Below are 23,065 nucleotides of genomic sequence, written 5' to 3'. Positions count from 1 at the left end.
TGATGTTGAGAAAGGTGAGGAGTGTTAATCACCCGTGATATCCTTGTCACAAATCTTAACACATTTTAAATCTTTGCACAGTTGTACAGGATGTTGGTGAGACCACATCTGGAGTACTGTGTATAATTTTGGTCGCCTTATTTAAGAAAGGATATAATTGCATTCATTAGAAGCAGTTCAGAGAAGGCTCACTCAACTTATACCTGGGATGAGGGGATTATCTTATGAGGAAAGATTGAACAGGTTGGGCCTGTATCCATTGGAGTTTAGAAGAATGAAAGATGATCTTAGTGAAATGTAAAGGATCCTGAGGGGAATTGACATGGCGGATGCTGAGAGGATGTTCCCCTTTTTGGAGAGACTAGAACTAGGGGACACAGTTTAAAAATAAGGGCTACCCCATTTAAGATGGAGATGAGAAGAATTTTTTTCCCTCAGAAGGTCTTGAATTTTTGGAACTCGCTTCCCCGATGAGCAATGGACGCAGGATCATTGAATATTTTTAAGGCATAGGTAGATAGATTCTTGACTAACAAGGGAATCAAAGGCTATCGGGGGTAGGTGGAAAGTGGAATTAAGGCCACAGTCAGATCAGCCATGATCTTGTTGAATAGCAGAACATGTTCAAGGGGCCGAATGGTCTACTAATGCTCCTAATTTGTATGTTTGTATGTAACCTTACCTGGGATAATTCAACATCTGGCATTGGAACACTAGCCTTAAAATTAGTGGTAATAACAACAATTTCAGATCAGCTGAGACTATTGAACCGGGTAATTTTGTTCCAACATCACACACATTTCTTTAGTTGCAAAAACAAGGACTCGGATATTCTTTGAGCAGGAAAGAAAAGAGCAGAAAATTGCACCTTTAGACTGAGGCGATGGTAACTGATGGAGGTGAAAGGGGCTTCACTGCTCCTCCTTTTGGGGAGGTCCACCGTCACTGGGGAACAGCAGGCCTTCCCCCAGACTGAGTACCTTCAGGCAGGAACCCCACCCCCCCAAGAGCTACCAACCAAAGGCTGGCAGCTGTGCATTGCTCGGCAGCGCCAGCAGGAGCAGTGGTAGCTGCTGGTACTGCAACCATCCAAGGCTGACGGGCCCAGGCAACAGGTGCGTGAAGGTGGGAGGGGGCTTACAGGGTGGAGGCCACCAGCAAGGACAGGGTGGGAGGTGGCTCTTAGTGTTCTCCACCCCTCCCGCCTGCCTCGATGTGGGATTCCTCAATCAGGCCTTTGGACAAGGGACTCCCCCTGGGAGCCTGCAAGCATCCTTGACAGGGTTTGCTTTTCAATCTTCCCGCATGACAAGTCCCCTGCTCGCCTCTGGGTAAATACCAGCACCAGAGGGTTGAGGCCCATAAGCAGGCATTACTTGCAAACTGAAAGGCCTCAATTGGTGGCAGAGCAGGAAGGCCATTCATGAGCCTTCCTGCCCTGGGCTTAATCAGGGCATTGCCATGGGGATTGGGGTGGGATCCCCATCTGACACCCTCCTGCCCAATTAAATGCCCCTCTGCCAATAAACCCGCCTCAGCGGAGGCCACTATATTCCGCCAAAGGAGTGGGCAGATTGGAGGCATTCCTAGAGGGATAGAATTGAAAAGGAGAGAAGTTGAATATTGAACCTTGATTAGACTTGGAGAACTGTCTATAGTTCTGCTCTTAAAGGCATTGGGGAGGGTCCAAAATAAAGGTTCTCAAGAATGATGCCAGAACTGAGGGGTATACCTATCTGGACAGGCTGAAGAGATTGGATTCTTTACCTGAGAAAGGGAAAGCTGAATGGTGACCTGATAGAGGTTGTTTTTTAAAAAATGAAGGACAAAGAGAGAACATTTCTACTTGTGGGGAGTGCAAAACTAAGATCGTTAATGTCAGATGATTACTAATCAGTCCAGTCATGATGGGTGGTGGTTTCAGAAAAGAGAGAGGAACAAAGTGAAAAATAAACATGGAGTCAACAAATGAGCAGAGGACATAGGGAGTTGTGGATTTGTGACTTTGCTCATTACGCAGCAGTGTATACACTGTAAACACTGCATACTCCACCCTCGGAGATGGTCAGTGTGTGCAGGTTACCCTGTGACATGACGGAGATTGTTCCAATTAAATTCTTGACATGCTCTGCATATTTACTTTATTGTGCCATTCAATTAAATTTATTTGAAAAACAGCGAATATGATTCTGACCTACCACCTTTGGGATTAGGTTTGAACTCAAGCCAGTCTGAGAGGGTGAAAGATGAGATGATAATTGAATTCCAGGAAGGAATTGGAAGTGAGGCCAGGTATATAATTACTGAGGAGTCACACCCGGGTTTTGCACATATACAGGAAACCCAGAGCGAAGCAGCTTAAAACGAGTAGCGAGTTGCTAAAGGCGAATACAGAGACTGAAACCTGTGTATGTCTCCTCTCCAATTACATAAAAAGTCTCCTTCAAATGCTGGTTGGAAGGTTCAAAGTCAAACGAGTTTAGGAGATAACTCAGTGTGATTCCTGCAGGACTACAAGGTATGCAACAGAAGGAGCCACAATTTAGCAGAAACAGCAAATTGTAGCCGGAGAATGTGCTGAGGATGAAAGGGAGCTGATGAGTGATGAAGGTGATGGTGCAGTAGATGGCAGTCTAAAGCTTGCAGTTAAGGAGTATTGCTGGCTCTGTTGCAGAGAGTGATGTTCTGTGGCTGTACCTGAGCTGCTAGTGTTTCATAGCCACCTTCAAGCAGCAGGAACGGTTTGGCAACCTTTTTCTCTCAATAACTGATCACTCCGTCTCTACACCTCTCCGACTCTTTATCACACTTTCCTCCTTTAACACGTTCCTTAAAACGAGGCTTTTTGACCAAGCTTTTGGTCATCTGACCCAATATCTCCTTATGAGGCTCAGTGCCTTTGTTTTATAGTACTCCTGTGCAGTGCATTGGGATGTTTCATTATGTTAAAGGTGCTATATAAATGCAAGTTGCTGTTGCTGTACTGATTCTTGTGAATAAGCAGATATCCGGTGCACTCTAGATGGGGTTTTAGCTCAGTTCTGAAGAAGAATCATATTCGACTCTAAACATTAACTGTGTTTCTCTCTCCGCAAATGCTGCCAGACCTGTTGAGTTTTTCCAGTTCTTTCTGTTCTTATTTTAACCGAGCCGACTGGGTTGAATCTGAGGACTCCTTGCCCATTTACCCACCCTCTATTTTAACCAACCTATTTTCTCATTCTGACAGCCAGAGAAGTGAGGCCTCATGAACATGGGTTACTCTATGGAGATGTCATTTTCCCTTTTCATGTGATTTTTAACTTAAAATTATACAGCTCCTTTCCAAGTGTTGACGCTCTATGAAGGGGCTTCATAGTTCTAGTTCACCAGAACACAGCAGAGATTCACACTTGGCTTGCCAGGAGGGCTTCCAGCATCCAGATCAATTCTCCTACATCTTTTGTTTACCTTCCAACCTTGAGAAATTGTTCGGTTCCATTAGTGCTACTTTATTCTGAATGGACAGAGACCTGGAGGAGCCTCAGACTCAGCAACTACACATAAGAACACACAGTGTTTACGCCACAGAAATAGACCATTTGGCCCAACTGGTCCATCCCAGTGTTTATGCTCCACATGAGCCCCACTCATCTCTTTCATGTCACCCGATCAGCATATCCTTCTATTCCTTTCTCCCTCATATGTTTATCTAGTTTCCCCTGAAATCTATCTATAATATTCGTCTCAACCACTCTCTGTGGTAGTGAGTTCCACATTCTCACCACTCTCTGGGGAAAAAAGTTTCTCCTGAATTCCCCATCAGAGTTATTTTTTTTATGGGATGTGACCGTCGCTGGCTAGGCCTGCATTTATTGCCCATCCCTAATTGCCCTTCAGAAGGTGGTGAGCCACCTTCTTGTATTTATGGCCCTAGTTTTGGACTCACCACAAGGGGAAACATCTGGAGGTATCTTCTACCTGAGGAGCAGAGCAGGAGGAGGTTGTTTAGAATACAACTTGTTGCACTGGAGTTAGAGGTATAGGGGAAGTCTTACCATGCATTGCACACTGCTCTCAAAGTCACCCCAGCCATTAATGCCTTCAGCACCAGCTTCTTTCACCTTGTAAAATGGGAGTCAGCCACCTCCCCTGTAGTACATGAGCAGTTGACAGATGCCCTCTCAGGGCCGAGTGGTACCTCACCCCAATGCTGGCCTCAGCAGTCAATAGAGCTCAGGGCTTTACAGCAGTGACTGGCTTCGAACAGCTTCCTCATATTGACACCCTTCAAATGCTTGAGACCAGTGACTCCTAACGCCTGAGGCTGTGAGACATAGTTGTAGAGCATAGAATCTGTACTGCTGCCGGGCAGTAGATCATAAGAAATATAGGCCATTCGACCCATCACTGCTGTAATCTAGTGAGCAAGAACTATGAGACCCCTTTCTATAACATCAAGAGCTCTCAAAAGTCAATCGTAGAAAGTTTTATTGATGGATTTTGGACTTGGCAGGGGACTGCATAATTTTGAGTCAAAATCGCAAGAGAGGAGAATATGACATGTTCACAGAGTGACCTAGATCATGAGGCCTCGCATCCCTGGGTGCAGCCTGCCAGAGTGTGATAGCAGGTAGGCTGTGGGAATGGTAAAGGAGTCCCCAGATTTAGCCGAGGTGGCTCTCCACTAATCGATAAGATCGTGGCTGGTCTGATTGTGACCTTAACTCCACTTTCGTGCCTGCATCCCATAATCCTTAACTCTCTTGTCGGTCAAAAATCTGTCTAACTCAGCCTTGAATGACCCAGCCTCACTGCTCTCTGGGGAAGAGAATTCCAAAGACTAATGACCCTCTGAGAGAAGAAATTCCTCATCATCTCCATCTTAAATGGGAGATCCTTTATCTTTAAACTGTGCTCTATAGTTCTAGAATCCCCCATGAGATGCAACGTCCTCTCAGCATCCACCCTATCAAGCCCCCTCAGAGTCTTATATGTTCAAAAAAGGTCAACTCTCATTCTTCTAAACTCCAATGGGTATAGACCCAACCTGCTCAACCTTTTCTCATAAGACAACCTCTTCACCCCAGGTATCAGCCAAGTGAACCTTCTCTAAACTGCTTCCAATGCAAGTATGTCCCTCCTTAAGTAAGGAGACAAAAACTGTACACAGTACTCCAGGTGAGCTCTCACCAATGCCCTGTACAGTTGTGGCAAGACTTCCCTTCTTTTATGTTCCATCCCCCTTGCAATAAAGGGCAACACACATTTGCCTTCCTAATTATTTACTATACCTGCATGCTAACTCTTTGAAATTCAAGTACAAGGGCACCCAGATCCCTTTGTACTGCAGCATTCTGCATCACCCTCTCTTTAAATAATACTAGCTTTTCTATTCTTCCTGCAAAGGTGGACGACCTCACATTTTCCCACATTATACTCCATCTGCCAATTTTTTTCCCACTCAACCTACCTATATCCCTTTGCAGACTATTGTATCCTCCTTACAACTTGCTTTCCTACCTATCATTTTATCATTAGCAAGTTTGGCTACAATACTATCCATCCCTTCATCTAAATCATTAATATAGATTATAAATAGTTGAAGCCCTAACCCTGAGGCACTCCACTAATTACAGTTTGTCATCCTGACCCTCTGTTAGCCAATCCTCTATTCATGCTAATATATCACCCCCGAAAGACAAAGTCTGGTCACTGGCATGGCGAGTGGGATTGGTATCGGTGTGTGAGACAGGGATCGAGGTGTGGGATCGGGATTGGGATCGAGGTGTGGGACTGGAATCAGGGTATGGCATTAGGAATGATGAGTGAGATTATGAATGGTGGGATGTGATCTGTGGGATTGGGATTGGGATTGTGGTTTGGGATTGGTGTCGCTTTTGGGATTGGAATCATTCTTTGGCATTGTGTGTAACAGCAGGTCACTCACCTCCTGATTCCCAAAGCCTGTCCACCATCTACAAAGCACAAGTCAGGAGTGCAATGGAATACTCTCCACTTGCCTGGATGAGTGCAGCCCCAACAACACTCAAGAAGCTCGACACCATCCAGGACAAAGCAATCCGCTTGATCAGCACCCCACCTACCACCTTAAACATTCACTCCCTCCATCACCGACACACAGTAGCAGCAGTGTGTACCAGCAACTCGCCAAGGCTCCTTCGACAACTTCTTCCAAACCCACAATCGCTACCACCTAGAAGAACAAGGGCAGCAGATACATGGGAACACCACCACCTGGAAGTTCCCCTCCATGCCACTCACCATCCTGATTTGGAAATGTATAGCCGTTCCTTCACTGTCACTGGGTCTAAATCCTGGAACTCCCTCCCTAGCAGCACTGTGGATGTACCTACACCACATGGACTGCAGCGGTTCAAGAAGGTGGCTCACCACCACTTTCTCAAGGGCAATTAGGGATGGGCAATAAATGCTGGCCTAGCTAGTGATGTTCACATCTGTGAATGAATAATAAAGAGAAATGCGCAGTTATACAGATCCACATGCACATATATACACTCAGTGACACACATGCAAATGCATCCACACATACACACGTTATAGGATAGAAATTGGTCCTTCTTCACCCTATTTTCCAGGTGTAAAATGGGGCCAAACAGCCAATTTTGGAGCTTACGCCTCATGGCTCAAGGACATTTGCAAATAGATCCACTCACATATTCAGTTGGATAATTATCAGTCGTCCCTGGTCGCTACCTAAAACAGGCAGTAGGCCCCTTGCTTATGTTAATGAGGACCTCATTATGACCTGTCTTAGGAATCACCCTGTCACACTGAGTTACCTCAGGCGATGCTGTGCCCAGCTCAGGTTTTCCTAGTGGGGGCCTCTACCTGAAGGAACCTGCTGCCAAATCCATTCACTCCCCTTCGTTACCCTTCACTACACCCTACCACTACTCTGCCAGGCTCACTTTCCAAAATTCATCCATCCCTTTGGATTGGTTGAGCAACAACACGCAACTACAGCTCGTTCATAAAAAAGGAGAAAGACCAGAAGGATTGGAAATTAAGGCAGCATTAGTTCTTGAGCCAGCCACAATGACTGGACAAACCCAGGACTAGCTCAGGGCAAACCTCTTTCTGTCAGCATGGGTGCACTCTGTCTGCTGTTTAATCATACGGAATAGTCCATAATCATTTTCTACTCCTTTAAGAGGGAGAGAGACTGAGCAATAAACAGTTAAAGATAAATGTTTTTCAGGCATCTATAAAGGTAGATAGGGAAAGATGATAAACAGTTATTTTGTCCAGTCATTGGGGATGGCTCAGGAATTAATGCTGTCTTAATTTCCAATCCTTCTGGTATGACTTTCTGCTTTCTGTGAGGTAGCGGTTCACTGGAACGATTGACAGATTCTTCAAAGACTCTCAGATGTGGAAGTGAAGATTGAAGCTGTTACAATGTCAGACAGGAGCTCAGAGGCACACACGATGATTTTGCTTCCAGCAGCAACACAACTTCAGCTGATGACCTGCTCATCATCTCAAAAAAGTTTCTGTTAAATTCCCTCCTTCCAATGACATTAACATTCTCAGAGTTCCTCCACCTAGCAGCAGCCTGAGGCACTGCTGGCTGTGTTTGGAGCATAGTTTGTTATTTGTAGATCGCAGGATGTAATGTTTATAGTGTTTCATGATTAATTAATCATTACAAATCCCTAAATAATACCATAAATAATTATTGCTGGGTTTGATTATTTTTCTGTCCATTTCAGGGTTATTGTAAATGATCCAATCCCGCAGGAGGTTTCAATTTCCTTTTGTTCAGTAATGTAGTAACAAAGGGGATTACAGTCAGAATACAACCTCTCAATTTAAACAAAGATCTGAGACTAAATGATAAACAAAATCACTCTCGTTCCTTCTGTTTATTTAGGCAATGACTCAAAGCAGATTAAAATTATCCTGAAACAATTCATTACATTATTTTTATAAAATGTTTGATGTACTTTAAAGAGAGTCAGACAGGCATTAGTGCACTCAGCTGATGCTGTTCTCTCTGTGATTCACCATCCCTTCAGGGATTTGATGGCCCTAATTTCATTTTTGGCCTTTTGCTAAGATAATTGCCAGCTTTTCCCCATCTGTCTGGGGTTTCGCATTCCACCCATTGCCCATCCCAGCACCATCCAATACTGGAGGAGAAGAAATTCCCTTCAATTAAATTTCGGCAAAACTGGTTGTCGTCAGTCCCCACCACAAACTCCACTCCCTAGATATGGACTCCATCTCTCCCCCTGGAAACTGCCTGAGACGGAACCATGCTGTTTGCAACCTTGGTGTCATACTCGACCCTGAGATGAGTTTCTGACCACATATCAGCACCATGACTAAGACCACCTATTTCCATCTTCATAACACCACCAAACTCCAACACTTCTTCAGCTCAGCTGCAGCTGAAACCCTCACCTATGCCTTTGTTCCCTCTTGACTTGATGACTCCAATGCACTCCTGATCGGTCTCCCATCATCCAATCTTCATAAACCTGAGGCCACCCAAAGCTCTGCTGTCTGTGTCCTTACTCAAGTCGTGGTCACTCATCACCCATGTGCTCACTGATCTACATGGGGACCCAGTTCATCAAGACCTCGATTTTAAAATTCTCATCCATGTTTTCAAATCCCTACCTGGACTCACCCCCTTCCTATCTGTGTAACCTCCTTCAGTCACACAACCTTCAGAGAAATCTCTGCTATACCATTTATATGGCTGGTTCAGTTAGGTTTCTAGTCAATGGTGACCACCAGGATGTTGATGGTGGGTGATTTAATAATACCAATACTATTATATGTCTCTTGTTGAAACTCTTTCGAGTTATCAACAGTCACAGATTGCAACTCTTTTGAGTACAATCACAGTTCTTCTTGGTTTCCGGGAGTGGGACATGAACCCACAACCCTCTGATTCAAAGGCGAGGGTGCTATGAACTGAGCCACAGCTGACACCTCTATGTCTCTTGTTGAAACTCTTTCGAGTTATCAACAGTCACAGATTGCAACTCTTTTGAGTACAATCACAGTTCTTGGTTTCCAGGAGTGGGACATGAACCCACAACCCTCTGATTCAAAGGCGAGGGTGCTATGAACTGAGCCACAGCTGACACCTCAAAATTCTTTCGAGTTATCAACAGTCACAGATTGCAACTCTTTTGAGTACAATCACAGTTCTTGGTTTCCGGGAGTGGGACATGAACCCACAACCTTCTGATTCAAAGGTGAGGGTGCTATGGACTGAGCCACAGCTGACACCTCTATGTCTCTTGTTGAAAAAAAATTCTTTCGAGTTATCAACAGTCACAGATTGCAACTCTTTCGAGTACAATCACAGTTCTTGGTTTCCGGGAGTGGGACATGAACCCACAACCCTCTGATTCAAAGGCGACGGTGCTATGAACTGGGCCACAGCTGACACCTCATGTCTCTTGTTGAAACTCTTTCAAGTTATCAACAGTCACAGGTTGCAACTCTTTCGAGTACAATCACAGTTCTTGGTTTCTGGGAGTGGGACATGAACCCACAACCGTCTGATTCAAAGGCGAGGGTGCTATGAACTGGGCCACAGCTGACACCTCATGTCTCTTGTTGAAGATGGTCATTCTCTGGAACTTGGTAATTGTATATTAATCAAGTATTTAATTGTACTCAGGTGATGGGCGATTCACTTGGGTTCCTATATACAGGAACAGAATGAAACTGTGGTTATTAGGGTTTGAAGGTGCACGTTTATAATGTGTGCTTCTGTAAATAAAATCTTTTAAATATATAAAGATTTGGCTCCAGTTTTGTTGCTCAAGACTGGCTTTCTGGAATAGAACACTGGTGCACAAATATTACTCGCCACTGATCAGTCCAAGCCTGGATTTCTTTTTTATTTGTTCATGGGATGTCGGCCTCACTAGCTAGGCCAGCATTTATTGCCCATCCCCAATTGCCCTTGTTCAGAGGGCATTTAAGAGTCAACCACATTGCTGTGGGTCTGGAGTCACCATCACATGTAGGCCAGTCCAGGACAGCAGATTTCCTTCCATAATGGGTATTAGTGAACCGGATGGGTTTTTATGACAATCAGCAATAGTTTAACAGTCATCATTAGATTTTTAATTCCAGTTTTTTATTGGATTCAAATTCCATCATCTGGTGGGGTTTGAACCACAGCCTCCAGAGCATTATCCCTAGGTTTCGAGATTACTGGCCCAGTGACAATGCCACTACGCCAATGCCTCCTCCATGTTGTACAAGTTTTGCTGTGTGCAGACAGGGACTGCTTCAGTATCTGAGGAATTAGAAATGCAGCTCCCCATTTCTGAACTTACAATGGTAGGAAGGTCACAGATGAAGCAGCTGAAGATAGTTGGACTCTGAGCAATGTCCTGGGACTGAGGTGATTGGCCTCCAACAACCATGACCATCTTCCTTGTGTTAGGTATGACTCCAACCAGTGGAGAGTTTTCCCTAATTCCCATGGAGTTCAGTTTTGCTAGGATTCCTTGATGCCACACTTGGTGAAATGTTGCCATGATGTCAAGGGCAGGCACTCTGAAGTGGGCAGGGTATACCTTTGTCATTTCTGGTGTCTTGGTCAATGCCAGGTGGTCCCTCCAGTTTCATTCTTATTTGACATTTTCATTGCACTTTAATGCAAGGTAATGGTTTGCTAAATCATTTCAGAGGGCAATTGAGAATGAACCACATTGCTGTGGTTCTGGAGTCACATACAGGCCAGACCAGGTAAGGATAGCAGGTTTCCTTCCCTAAAGGACATTAATGAACCAAATGGATTTTTATAGCAATCAAGTAGTTTCACGATCACCATTACTGAGACTAGCTTTTTAATTTCAGATTTATTTCATTGAATTCAAATTTACAGGTGGGATTTGAACTCATTTCTCTGGACTAGTCCAGACCTCAAGGATCACTATTCCAGTAACATAACCACTATGCTATCATACCATATGTGTCGGTGAGAGACTGCTTTATAATTCTATGGGAGTGTAATTCTATATTATGCACTCTTGGAGGCAGAAGAGGCACAGAATCAGGAACTGTCGCCTGTAGTTTACTATTGGTTAATGTGATCACTTACAAAGTGTTCCATAAATATAAACTTCCATTAATAAACAAAAATTACCTCAGAAAGCACCAGATTCATTGTTTTGTAATTAGTGAGTTTTAATTTTAAAAGTGTCCTTAATAACAAGTGTTTATATAGAACCTATAACATTATAAAATTGCCTAAGATGCAGTACAGGAGCATCATCAAACAAAATTTGACACCGAGTCACAGAAGAAGATGTTAGGTTAGATGGCCAAAAGTTTATTCAAACAGGTAGGTTTTATGGAGCGACTTAAAGGCTGAAAGTGAGGTAGAGAAGGCAGAGAGGTTTAGGGAGGGAATTCTAGAGCTTAGGGGTGAGGCAGCTGGAGACACTATCACCAATGGTGGAGTGATTAAAATCAGCAATGCTCAAGAGGCCAGAACTGGTGAAGAGGAGGAGAGGAGCTGAAAGAGTGGAAGGGAGGAAAGGAGGTTAATGAGTGGAAGGGGAGGAGGGGAGATGAATGAGTGGAGGGGAAGGGGTGGTGAATGAGTGAAGGGGAGAGAGGAGGTGAAAGAGTGGAGGGGAGCAGTGGAGGCGAATGAGGGGAGGGGAGCTGCAGAGGTGAATGAGTGGAGGGGAGGAGGGGAGGTGAATGAGAGGGGGTTAGCGAATGAGTGGATGGGAGGAGGAGAGGTGAATGATTGGAGGGGAGGAGAGTGGTGAATTGGTGGAGGGGATGAGAGGAGGTGAATGAGTGGAGGGGAGCAGGGGAGGTAAATGAGAGGAGAGGATGAGGGGAGGTGAATGAGTGGAGGGGGCGAAGGTGAGGTGAGTAAATGAAGGGGAGGGGTGAGGTGAATGAGTGGATGGGAGGAAGGGAGGTGAATGATTGTAGGGGAGAGGAGGGGAGTGGTGGCTTGGTGGTGGGGAGGAGGGGAGGTGAATGAGTGGAGGGGAGCAGGGGAGGTGAATGAGAGGAGGGGATGAGGGGAGATGAATGAGTGGAGGGGAGCAGGGGAGGTGAATGAGAGGATGGGATGAGGTGAGGTGAATGAGTGGAGAGGTGAAGGTGAGGTGAGGGAGTGGAGTGAGAAGAGGGAAGGTGGATGAGAGGAGGGGGAGGTGATTGGTGGCCATGAAACTATTGGATTGTCATAACAAATCCATCTGGTTCACTAATGCCCTTTAGGGAAGGAAATCTGCCATTCTTACCTGGTTTGATGTATATGTGACTCCAGACTCACACAATATGGTTGACTCTTAACTTCCCTCTGTCTAGTCAAGCAACAGCCTGACATGGGTCATATTCACCCAATGTCCCAGACACCTCCTTCACCATCCCTGGGTATGTCCTGTCCCAATGGCAGCACAGATGCACCAGAGATGGCTGCACATTGGTATACAATGGGAGTTGGCCTGGGAGTCCTCAACATTGACTCTGACACCATGACGTCTCATGGCAATAGGTCAAACATCGGCAAGGAAACCTGCTGGTTACCACATACCACCTCCTCCCAGCTGATGAATCAATACTCCTCCATGTTGAACATCACTTGAAAGAAGCGCTGATGGTGGCAAGGGCGCAAAATGTAGTCTCGTTTATGTAGTCTCATTTGGGGACTTCAATACCCATCACCAAAAATGGTTCAGTTTTATTCAGCAGGCTTTAACTTTGCTGACAAGTCTTTTATGCGGCACTTTATCAGTAACTTTTGGAAGTCCATATACGTCAGATCAATTGCATTATCCTCATCAACCCTCTGTTACCTCAACAAAAAATGTAATCAAGTTAGTTAAACATGATTTGAATTTAACAAATCCATGCTGGTGTTCCTTAATTAATCTATGTTTCTACAAATGACTGTTAATTTTGTCCCAGATTATAATTTCTAAAAGCCTCCCCACTGAAGTTAACTGGCTGGTCTGAATTTGCCAGGATTACTCTTACATCCTTTTTTGAACATTTGCAATTCTCCAGTCCTCTGGCACAACCATATTATCTGGAAGGGTTGGAAGATTGTGGCCAGTGCCTCCACAGTTTCCACCTCAGAATCTTCAGATGCATCTTATCCAGTCCTGGTGTTCTCAACTTTAAATACAACCAGCCCTTCCAATACCTCCTCTTTATCAATTATTAGCCAACCCAGTGTCTCAACTGCCTACTCTTTCATGATGGCCTTGGCAGCATCTTCTACCTTGGTAAAGACAGCTGCAAAGTATTCATTTAGGCCCTCAGCCTTGCCTTCTGCCTCCATGCGTAGATCCCCTTTTTGGTCCCTAATCAACTTCAACCCGCCTCTTATTATCATTTGATTATTTATACGCCTTTGGAAGGCTTTTAGATTCTTTTTTATGTTAGCTGCCAGCTTCTCCTCATACTTTCTCTTTGCTTCTCATTTATTTTTTCACTTTCCCTCTGAACTTTCTTTATTCAACCTCAATTGTTCTAATTTGTATTATCAACCCAACATCTGTCGTATACGCTCTTTTTCTGCTTCATCTTACTCGCTATCCCTTTTGTCATCCAGGGAGCCTAGGCTTTGTTTGCTTCACATTTTCCTTCATGGGAATGTACCTCAGCTCTCCACGAGCCATCTGGCCTTTAAGGGCAGCACAGTGATCCATTGCAAATTTGTCCTCCAATCTTTGGATTCCAATTTATCTAGGCCAGATCCATTCACACCCCATTGAAACTGGCACCTCCCCCCCCCACCAATTAATTATTTTTACTCTGGATTGCTCCTTGTCCACTTCCATAGTTAACCTAAACCTCATGAGATTGTGATCACTGTTCCCTAAATGTTGGCTGACTGACACTGGGTTCACTTGACCAACTTCATTCCCCAGACCAGCAATGCCTCATTTCTCACTGTGCCAAAAACATACTGATCGGGAAGATTCTCCTCAACAGACTGCAGAAACTCTTGTCCCTCTTGTCATTCACACTATTACTATCCCAGTCTATGTTTGGATAATTAACGTCTCCCACCACCATCGCCCCCCACCCTCCATTAGTACTGTTCTATAGTTCTGCACCTCTTCTTAATTTCCTTCAAAATTTGATCCTCAACATCTTTCCCATTAGTTGGTGACCTATATAAGACACACAGTAGTGTACTGGTATCTCTATTGTTTCTTAACTCTTACATTCTGGTCTAGACCTCTGCAGGACATCCTGTCTCTCACCAATACTGTAACATACTCCTGAACCAATGTTGACACCCCTCCTCTTTTCATTCCTTCTGTATTGTAATAACACCCTCTTGTGGTAATTTGTTTTTGTATGTATATAAATAAAAACCAGAATAAACCAGTTCAGTTAGGTATTAGAACACCATGGTCGGAATTTTCTGGCCCCATTGGCATCAGGCATCATGGCAGGTAGGGGTGGTGGGAGGGACAGGCGGGGGACAGTGGGGCGAGACGGCCAAAAATCGATTTCACACCGTTGTGAAACCAGTCTGTGATCATCTGCACCACATGTCTATGGAAGGATATGTTTACCACTGCCACATGTTGGGAACCTAATTTCAATACTTTAGCATCTCAGTATAAGCCTTGCTCGCCGGAATCATCCCCCCACACTGGATTATCCAGGCACGTCGGCGTGATTGCACACTGACGTGTTTCACAACTGTACATATGCGATGTGCACCTGGCGAACTGCACTTCGCTTAAGACTTCGAGGCTTGTTTGCCCACCTTGCTTCGGGCAGCACTCATGTTCATCAGCGCCAGGCTTCACAGGCAGCACCACGTCACTTTTAGGGGGGCTCATGGGCAGCTTTCTCCATACCAGACCAGCCATTTGGTGTGGGGGTGGCTTTTCAATAGCTGCAAGGCTAGGGCTTGCTTGGGGAAGTGGGAGAAGTGGCCTCAGGCAAGGGAAGAGGCTGCAAGATGAGGGCTGTACAGGGGAAGGGGTGTAACCCAGGTTGTGTGTAGGGGCACATGTTGATCTGTGCAAGTGGCCTCAAGATGGTGAAGGCTGAGGAGGCAGTCTCTAGAGGAGATGAGGGAAAATGGACATGTGAGGGTATGTATGTGAGAGAGTGAATGGTGATGTCCCTTGAGTTGGCAGTGAGTGAGATGCCAGTGAATGTGTGATGGGCTTGTGAGTGTGTGAGTTTAAAGTGATGAAATGGTTGCCTTACCCTGGTGGCACGGATGAGATCATTCATCCATTTTCTGCACTGGATGGCCAACTCCGTGTGTGCAGCATTGGCATTGATCACCTCTACCACAGCCCCCACAAGCCGGAGTGGTGACACTGATGGGCTACCTGCAGCCAGAGCGACAGAAGACATCACGGTAGGCCTCCACATTATCCAGAAGGCATCCCAGGGATGCGTCACTGAATTGGGGGGCTACACTCTTCTTGGCTTTTGGGGCAATGTCTTCACCAGTGCCCTCCTGGGCTGTAGGCATTGAGAAGCGTGCGCGCGTGAGGAAGCAGTGAGGTAATGGCATGGTGGGCAAATGTGAGGCCGCCTGCCAGCGAGACAGTGTGTTTCCCGTGGCTGCATAATTAATGAGGGAGGAATGGGTCAATATGGCGTGAAAACCTGCCATTGCGGCTGGCGGGAAAAACAACGATACCGCACTTTGTGCAAATCTGGGACGATTCCATCCCATGTGTATGCACCAGCGTTTCTGTCCCACAAAGTTATCACCGCCTGGCAACGAGATGGGATTGTGGGCTTTCCCAGCTGAACAAATTCGGGTTGAAGAAGCTTCCAGCAAACCAGCAGAGGAACTGTGAGCAGAACCTTTCGCTCGGCGTGTGGGCGCGCACCCGACACACCCGAGCATAAAATTGCGCATGATGACATCGATATTTCGATCGGCTGGCACGCTAAACTCGGAAGCACACCTGCCGACAATGAAGAGGGTTATTAAGCCCAATAACAGCGCAATTAATTCAGATTTTTCGCTGCCCATCCAACATTACAGTCAGTAGCCTTTCATTTTTCAGGAAGCCTCGTCCAAGGGCGGGAAGAGGTTTCTGATATTAATTTTTAAAAAATAAAAATGGTTGTACAAAATTTTCATCATCCATATGTTCCAGTGACTGAATCTGATGTGTGGGCATTTTCTCCCAGTTTTAAAAATCCATATTTTTTGCATTTAAAATCTTCAGCTCCCTGAGGCAGCCCTCTGCCTTCAGGGAGCTTTCATTGCCCGTTCCCCCATGCCTGATCGTATCAGCGCGCTTCATGTTGGTTGGCCGTTAATTGGCCAGCCAGCGTGAAATTGCGGTCGGGGGCGGAGCTGAAAATTCAGGCCTGTGAGTTATTTTTGCTGAGAAATAGACTTAAAAATCCAGCTTTAAATGAAACACTGTTTGTACATGTGGGTGAACTGAGCTTCGAAGGAATTATAGGACAGCTGGGAGAATATAGCCATGACCAAGAGTCTTTCGGTGTGTATGTGGGACAGCCAGAGATGTTTCTCACTGTTAACAATGTGGTAGTGGGCGGGGAGATCAGTATTGATCCTGCTGTCCGCAATGGTGGTTTTTGTGTCGTATCATCCCCGTCCCACCTCATTAATTATGCATTCCCATGAAACCCGCCGGATTGCTGGCGGGCACCCTCTGGTTTGCTGACCCGGACGCGACTTCATCGCTTCCTTAATGCGGGCGCCATATTTAAACGGGCACAGCGTGCACACTTCATAATGCTTGCAGCACAGGAACACTCCACTGAAGAGATGGCCCCAAAGGCAAAGAAGAGTGCTGCCTCCAGATTTAGTGATGCTTCACTTGAGTGCTTGCTGGACACTGTGGAGGCCTGTAGTGATGTCCCCGACCCCTGCTCTGGCCACAGGAAGGGCAGCAACATGACGATTGCAGCTTGGTAGACAGTGCCAGTGGTGGTGAGTGCGAATGCAGCCCAGAAGAGGTCAGCCAGCCAGTGCAGAAAGAAGATGAATGATCTTATCCGCTCTGCCAAGGTAAGGCAACCATCTCATCACTCTCAACTCACACACTCACAAGTTCATCATGCATCCACAGGTATCTCACTCACTCCCACTCACTCTCTCACACACACCCTCACATCTCCATTTCGCACCATCCCTTTCAGTCATCTCATCATCATTCCATTCATGGCTCCAATAATTATGCACAAATGCCAGACTTCTCATCTGCCCTGCCATGCGTATTGCTTGTACCCTCTCCATTCGTCTTTCTGGAGGACAAGATCACGCTAAATAAAAGGGAGATGTCCCAGACCAGGGTAGTGTGGCAGACATCAAGGGCCTGAGCGACTTTGAAAACAGAGCCATCGCACTGGCCCGAGATGATGTTGACCGTTCGTGTGGCAGCGGTGATGTCGGCAGCAAATACCTACGTGAGGACCCTGCCCAAGATCATCCCTCTCTCAATGCCATTCTGAGTCCACTGTTATATGTGTAATGGAGCTGCCAAGCACTAAAAATCTCCACTTTCTCTCCTCAGCACATCTGCCATGAGCCGAACGCCCTCAGACAACCTGGACCCCGGCTCCAGCGCCGAGGGCAACTTGGATGAGGCCCCTAAGGGCAGCACCATTGAAGACCCGTCACGGTGCTCACCCACACCCTCCACCAGCGCAGCGATACACACCTCGGTGGGACCTAGACCTAGAGCAGTCTCGGGATAACAATCTGGCGAAGCAGCACACAATTTGGTCCACAGCAGGTGGAGGCAGGGGCATCCGACATCACCAGCTTTGGAGGACTGTTGGAGGCAAGGAATCTGCTGAGTCCGAGTCAGATGATGAGCCTCCGGACTTGGTCCTCAATCAGTTGCTGGAGCTGCAAAGACAATCATGGGAACATCAGGAAGGGATGTTCACTGCACTCCTCAGAATGCAAGGGTCAATGGAGGAGTCCTTCTGCCTTTACTCTAAGGTGATAGTGCCAGCTTGCCAACGCAGCAAGGTCAAAAGTGACAGGATGGTGGCCACCATGGGGTCCTTGGTCCAGGATGTCGCTCCTGCACTGTTGCACGGACTGAACTCATAGTTGGCCTCTGACAGTGTCAATGCGAGAGGATTGCAGCGCAGCTCCATCTCACTCCAACTTCCCCTTCTTCTCAAGGAGTCAGCCAGGGACCCTCGGGCACCCATAGGGAAGAGGACCAGCAGCTCAACACCCTGGGCCATCCACCCAGTGACTCCAGGAATGTCCAATTGATCCAAATCCCCTCAGCCCCACAGCTCCAGCTCCACAGGCCGATGAGGGTGCAGCTGGTCCACATCAGGACACCCAAAGCAAGCCAGGACCCTCCAGAGGACACCCGCCAAGGTCATCACAGATAACAGGGCGTTGCAGTCAGCAGGCTGGCTCCACCTCTGCTGTGGATATTGAGGATGCACCCAGATGCAGTGGCAGGGTTAGGAAAAGTAAGAAATATTAGGAGCACAATGGTCGCACTTGTATTCACAAGATATGTATATATAATGTGCACAACTGTAAATACAATATGGCCCATTCCACATCTCCTCTTGTGTTTGTCCCCTTTTTATTAAGAACTATGTTGCAGTCACTCAGGTGACACACGATGGTCCCTGTGCCCACTTATTGCCGATGTCGCGATCAATGGTATTCATTTGTGTAGTCTGGTTCCATGCAGTGTTTGGCCGTTTTCACCCCAACAGATTTTCCCTACAATTTCCAACACACTGACTTTGTGCGTCCAACTTTATTACAATGAAAACACCTCAATTTTTGAATGTCACTCCTACCCTCAGCATCTTCCTTTTTGTTCTGAAAAAAAAACTTTCTGCGAATTTCCACTTACTACTTCTCTTCCCTGACTACCCACCTTCCTTTCACCTTCTCACTTTCCATCCTTCTCCGATTTAGAAGGGTTACAAAAAAAAGTTTAGCACTATGAACTAACTCATAATCAGAAGCTATCTCGGTTGCTCGCCTTGTCGTTTCAACCCTCTGTTCCTCCACATGACTTCTCACTTAGCACTGCTGCTTGCAATCCACGCAGGATGCGTGAAATCGCAGTACGGAGCCGATTGCAGGCGACAGTCATCTTCCCAACCACCCCCCCCCTCCCCCGACCAAGCACCCCTGCCAAGGGCAAAATCCTGCCCCATGTGCTCTACCTACCAACCTGGACTGTAACAACAATGTCCAATTTTCCTGTGGCCATTTCATCTGTTCAGCTATCTTCTCAAATGAAATGAAGAATGCTTCAACATTTTCCTCAAACTTTGGAAGAGATTGTACAAATTTAAACACCTCCCCACTGGGTTCTGATCCAGAAATAAGTCTTACTGCTCCTTCTGGTATCTCTTTTTTTAACTGCCAGCAGTTTAAGCTGGAATTCTCTCTCTCTCTCTCTTTTTCTCTTTCCTGCCTTTCTAACATTACCATTTCTAACTCCCTTTGAAATGCCCTTTCTCTATCCTTTTCTTTTTCTGCTGCCTCTAGTTCCATATTTTTCATTTGCAACTGAATTTGAGCCCATTCAATGACCCACCCCTTGGAGAACTCGGTCTCTCTGGTATTCCTTCCAATTTCAAATGCTATGCTATACCTTCAATTATCTCTGATTTCCATACCCTTGCAAAAACAATACAAATTTTCCCTTTACATCTCACATTCTAAAACTTCAGCCATGTTTACTATTTAACATTTCAAACTTAACTTCTCATCTTGATACACCAAAGCCTTCAGACCAGCTGTCTTTAATTCAATTAAGTCACACACACACACACACACACATACACACACACGCACACACACACACCTCCTACCTTACAATAAATTCCAATAACGTTATGAAAATTATTATATTTTCCTGACACTGCTTGTCACCCTGAGGGCTTCATGGTGTCAGAGATCTTTCAAATTGCCAGAGCCAATGTGGTAAAGAGGAGGCATGTTCATGGCTGAGATGCAGTTGATTGAATGTCACCTGCCTCAAGTGGTCCACATCGATTGTAAGGTGACAAGACATGAAGGCCACCACCCCTGAGTGAGAGTGCCGGATGTCAATGGGATTGAGAAGAAGGTGACATGGAGGCTGATTCGTCTGTACATGGACTGAGACCGGCCGAACTTCCTCGACTGCCTTGGCCCAAGTTTCACCCATCAGTCGCACCATAGGTATAACTCAGAATGTGCTTTCAGGTGAAATATTTCAGACCAGTCAAGTTTGATTTTCTGTAACCAGTCTTGGCTCAGAAGACTAGGTCCTTCTCCTGTCACTATTGTCACTTGAAGCTGAGCTGTCTGTTGCCTATAAGACACTGGTGCTGTGGCGATGCCCTTTACCTGTATAGATTCTCCAGTGTATGTCTTCAATTTAGCGGTTGTCTGATCCACATTCAGTGGCTGGGTACCTTCGTTTGGGTATTTAAATGTGTTCTCTCCCACTGGTGTGGTTGAGGCTCCTGTATCTACCTCCATTATTAGTGGTTTCTCATTAACTTGGATCATGACAGTGATAGGTCCGGTTTATACAGCAGTGACGTTATATAGGGAATAAATGTCGGTTTCGGCAGTTTCAGATTCTGCTGTATTTTTAAATTTAATCATGTTGGTTTGCTGCTTTATGGACTGTTTCAACTTTGCCCTGCATTGCCTTACTACATGACCTTTCTTATGTCAGTAATAGAATTCTGCCTCCTTGAATCTGCAGGTGTCCGGCCCTTGGTCGCCCCCTCATCTATAACAAATTAACCTTGGAGTCACTGCTGAAGTGTTTCTACTCAGCCTTTTTGTGTTTCTAACAGCGGACATTGCCTCTCACTTCGATGCTGTGGGTCTGGTTTTTGCACCACGCTCAGCAGTAGGTTCCCACCCCACATGAAAAACAGCGCCATGTTGTATGTGTTGCAAACCCTGTGAGTCTCTCGCAGCACTTTCCATGGCGAGTGATATTTCCAGGGAGCGCTTCAAATCAATGTCGACCTCTGCGAGTAAATGGCGCTGAATGGCATCGTCCTGAACTCTACAAGCTAATCGGTCCCGCAGCATATCATTTAGTGTGTCCTCGAAGTCGCAGTGTTCTGTCAACTACTTCAGCTTCACTACATAGGTTGCGATGGATTCTCCCGGGGCCCTAACTCCGGAGTTAAATTTAAACCACTGCATTATTACAGATGGCTCTGTCTGGAAATGCGTTTTCACGAGGTCCACTAATTCATTAAAGTACTTAGAATTAGGCACGTTTGGGGCTATCAGGCTGCAGATAAGATTGTATGTCTCACTGCTACTTACACTCAAAAGGATGGCTTTCTGCTTTTCCTCTGTGGTAATATCATTCACTACGAAATAAAATCCAAGGCGCTCTACATATTGGCTCCAGTGTTCCATCATAAGGATTGATTCTGCCGAAGAGTGGCATGACTGGTGAGTAGTCTTTTCTTTTTTCTTAATGTTCGATGTACTCACGTTAACAAGGCGAGGTGCAGCGTCGGTGCAATTTTACCCTCATCGCCAAATGTAATGACTTGACAGAGCAGACAGGTTTCAACAAGAAACAGGTGAAATTTATTATACAGAGTTTTTCAGATGCTACATGTTTGATCAGGATTCTCGTCAGGAAGCCCGGATTACTCGCACTTAGGGCTCATTGGTCGGAACCTCCTGGAACATCAGGTGACCCCAAAAGACAGCAGGAGAGGCTATACCTTCAGTTACTACATTAGTGCTATTTCCACTCTTGCTAGGTAAGAGCATTTAATGTTTAGTTATTCTCTGCAAACCTTGTCACTCTTCATAGGTGGTATTCTTTTTATACATCAGCAAGTCTCCCACTTCTTGGCATGGAGGAGTTGTACATTCATTACGTGTTGCTGTACATAGATGTCTGCACCATTGGAGCGAGGGGAGAGGCAGAGTCGAAGAGCCAAACCAGCCCCTAGATTCAGTGAGGACTAACTCAGAGCTCTCCTGAGCGTAGTATTGGAGCAATGTGAGCAGCTTATGCCAATTCCTGGCAGGAGGAAGAAGACCAACCAGACACGTGCTGCATAGGAGGAGGTGGCTGAAGTGGTCAACAGCGAGGGCATGGTGAGAAGGACTTGGACCCAGTGCCAGAAAAGGCTCAATGACCTAATGAGGTCAGCCTGGGTGAGTATGGCCTTAGTATGAGCTATCTTCGTCCAGTGTGCTGCAGGCCTCACTCGCGGATGCAGGAGGTGATTGAGTGTTTCTGCTCCTCAAAGGCAGCATAATTCCACAAGGACACAGCTGTCCTAGACCATGCCATTGTGCATTTGAAGCAATGGTCTCATTATAGGGTGGGTGGTTTACAGGATGAGCATATGACGCATGTGCATAGCCTCCAGACTGGAATACACTGAGCTTGGGATGGAGGCAAACCATAAGATTGCTTGGAATTGTTGATGACTGCTCACTGACAAATACTTTCAGGGGAAGCGAGCCCCTAACGCCCATGAAAGAGCCCGTACAGGCAGAGGTGTTTCGCAAATGAAAGTCCTGACTTCTTTTGAAGAGGACGTGCTGCCGCAAATGGAACCCGGCTCGTCCAGGAGTATGGGCAGAGGTGAGATTGGAGGAAGATCTGGGTCTGGTGAGGTGGCAAAAGGTTCAGACAGACTGAAAAGGGGAGAGGGCAAGTGGAGGTTTAATGGGGGAGTAGGTATTATCCAATGTGGCTGGTGGATATAGTTCACACACTGGAACCCTCACAAGCTTCATCATCTGAAGCTTCACATGACTGTTTGAGGGAACATTTTATCCACGGAATTTAATCACTCTTGCCGGACAGTGAAATGGTTAATGAGCATCTTGTGATAGGGCTGATGTGGCAAGGCCTCTGATAACCAAGAACCCTCTTACTGAGGTATCTTTGTTACAGGAGGAGCTTCTATCACTGAACTTCTGCTGGAAGCCATGCTGCCACCGAGGAGGAGGAGGCGGAGGAGGAAGAACCCTCGGAGGATGCAGCATCACATCTTCTGTCAGCACCCAGCACCATCGCAGATACTGGCACCTCAGCAGGGAATATCGCGTCAGGCAGGGGTAATGCAC

This window comes from Cetorhinus maximus, chromosome 30 (assembly GCF_964194155.1).
Source record: "Cetorhinus maximus chromosome 30, sCetMax3.hap1.1, whole genome shotgun sequence".
Taxonomy (NCBI): domain Eukaryota; kingdom Metazoa; phylum Chordata; class Chondrichthyes; order Lamniformes; family Cetorhinidae; genus Cetorhinus; species Cetorhinus maximus.
Note: the sequence above shows the minus strand (reverse complement) of the source record.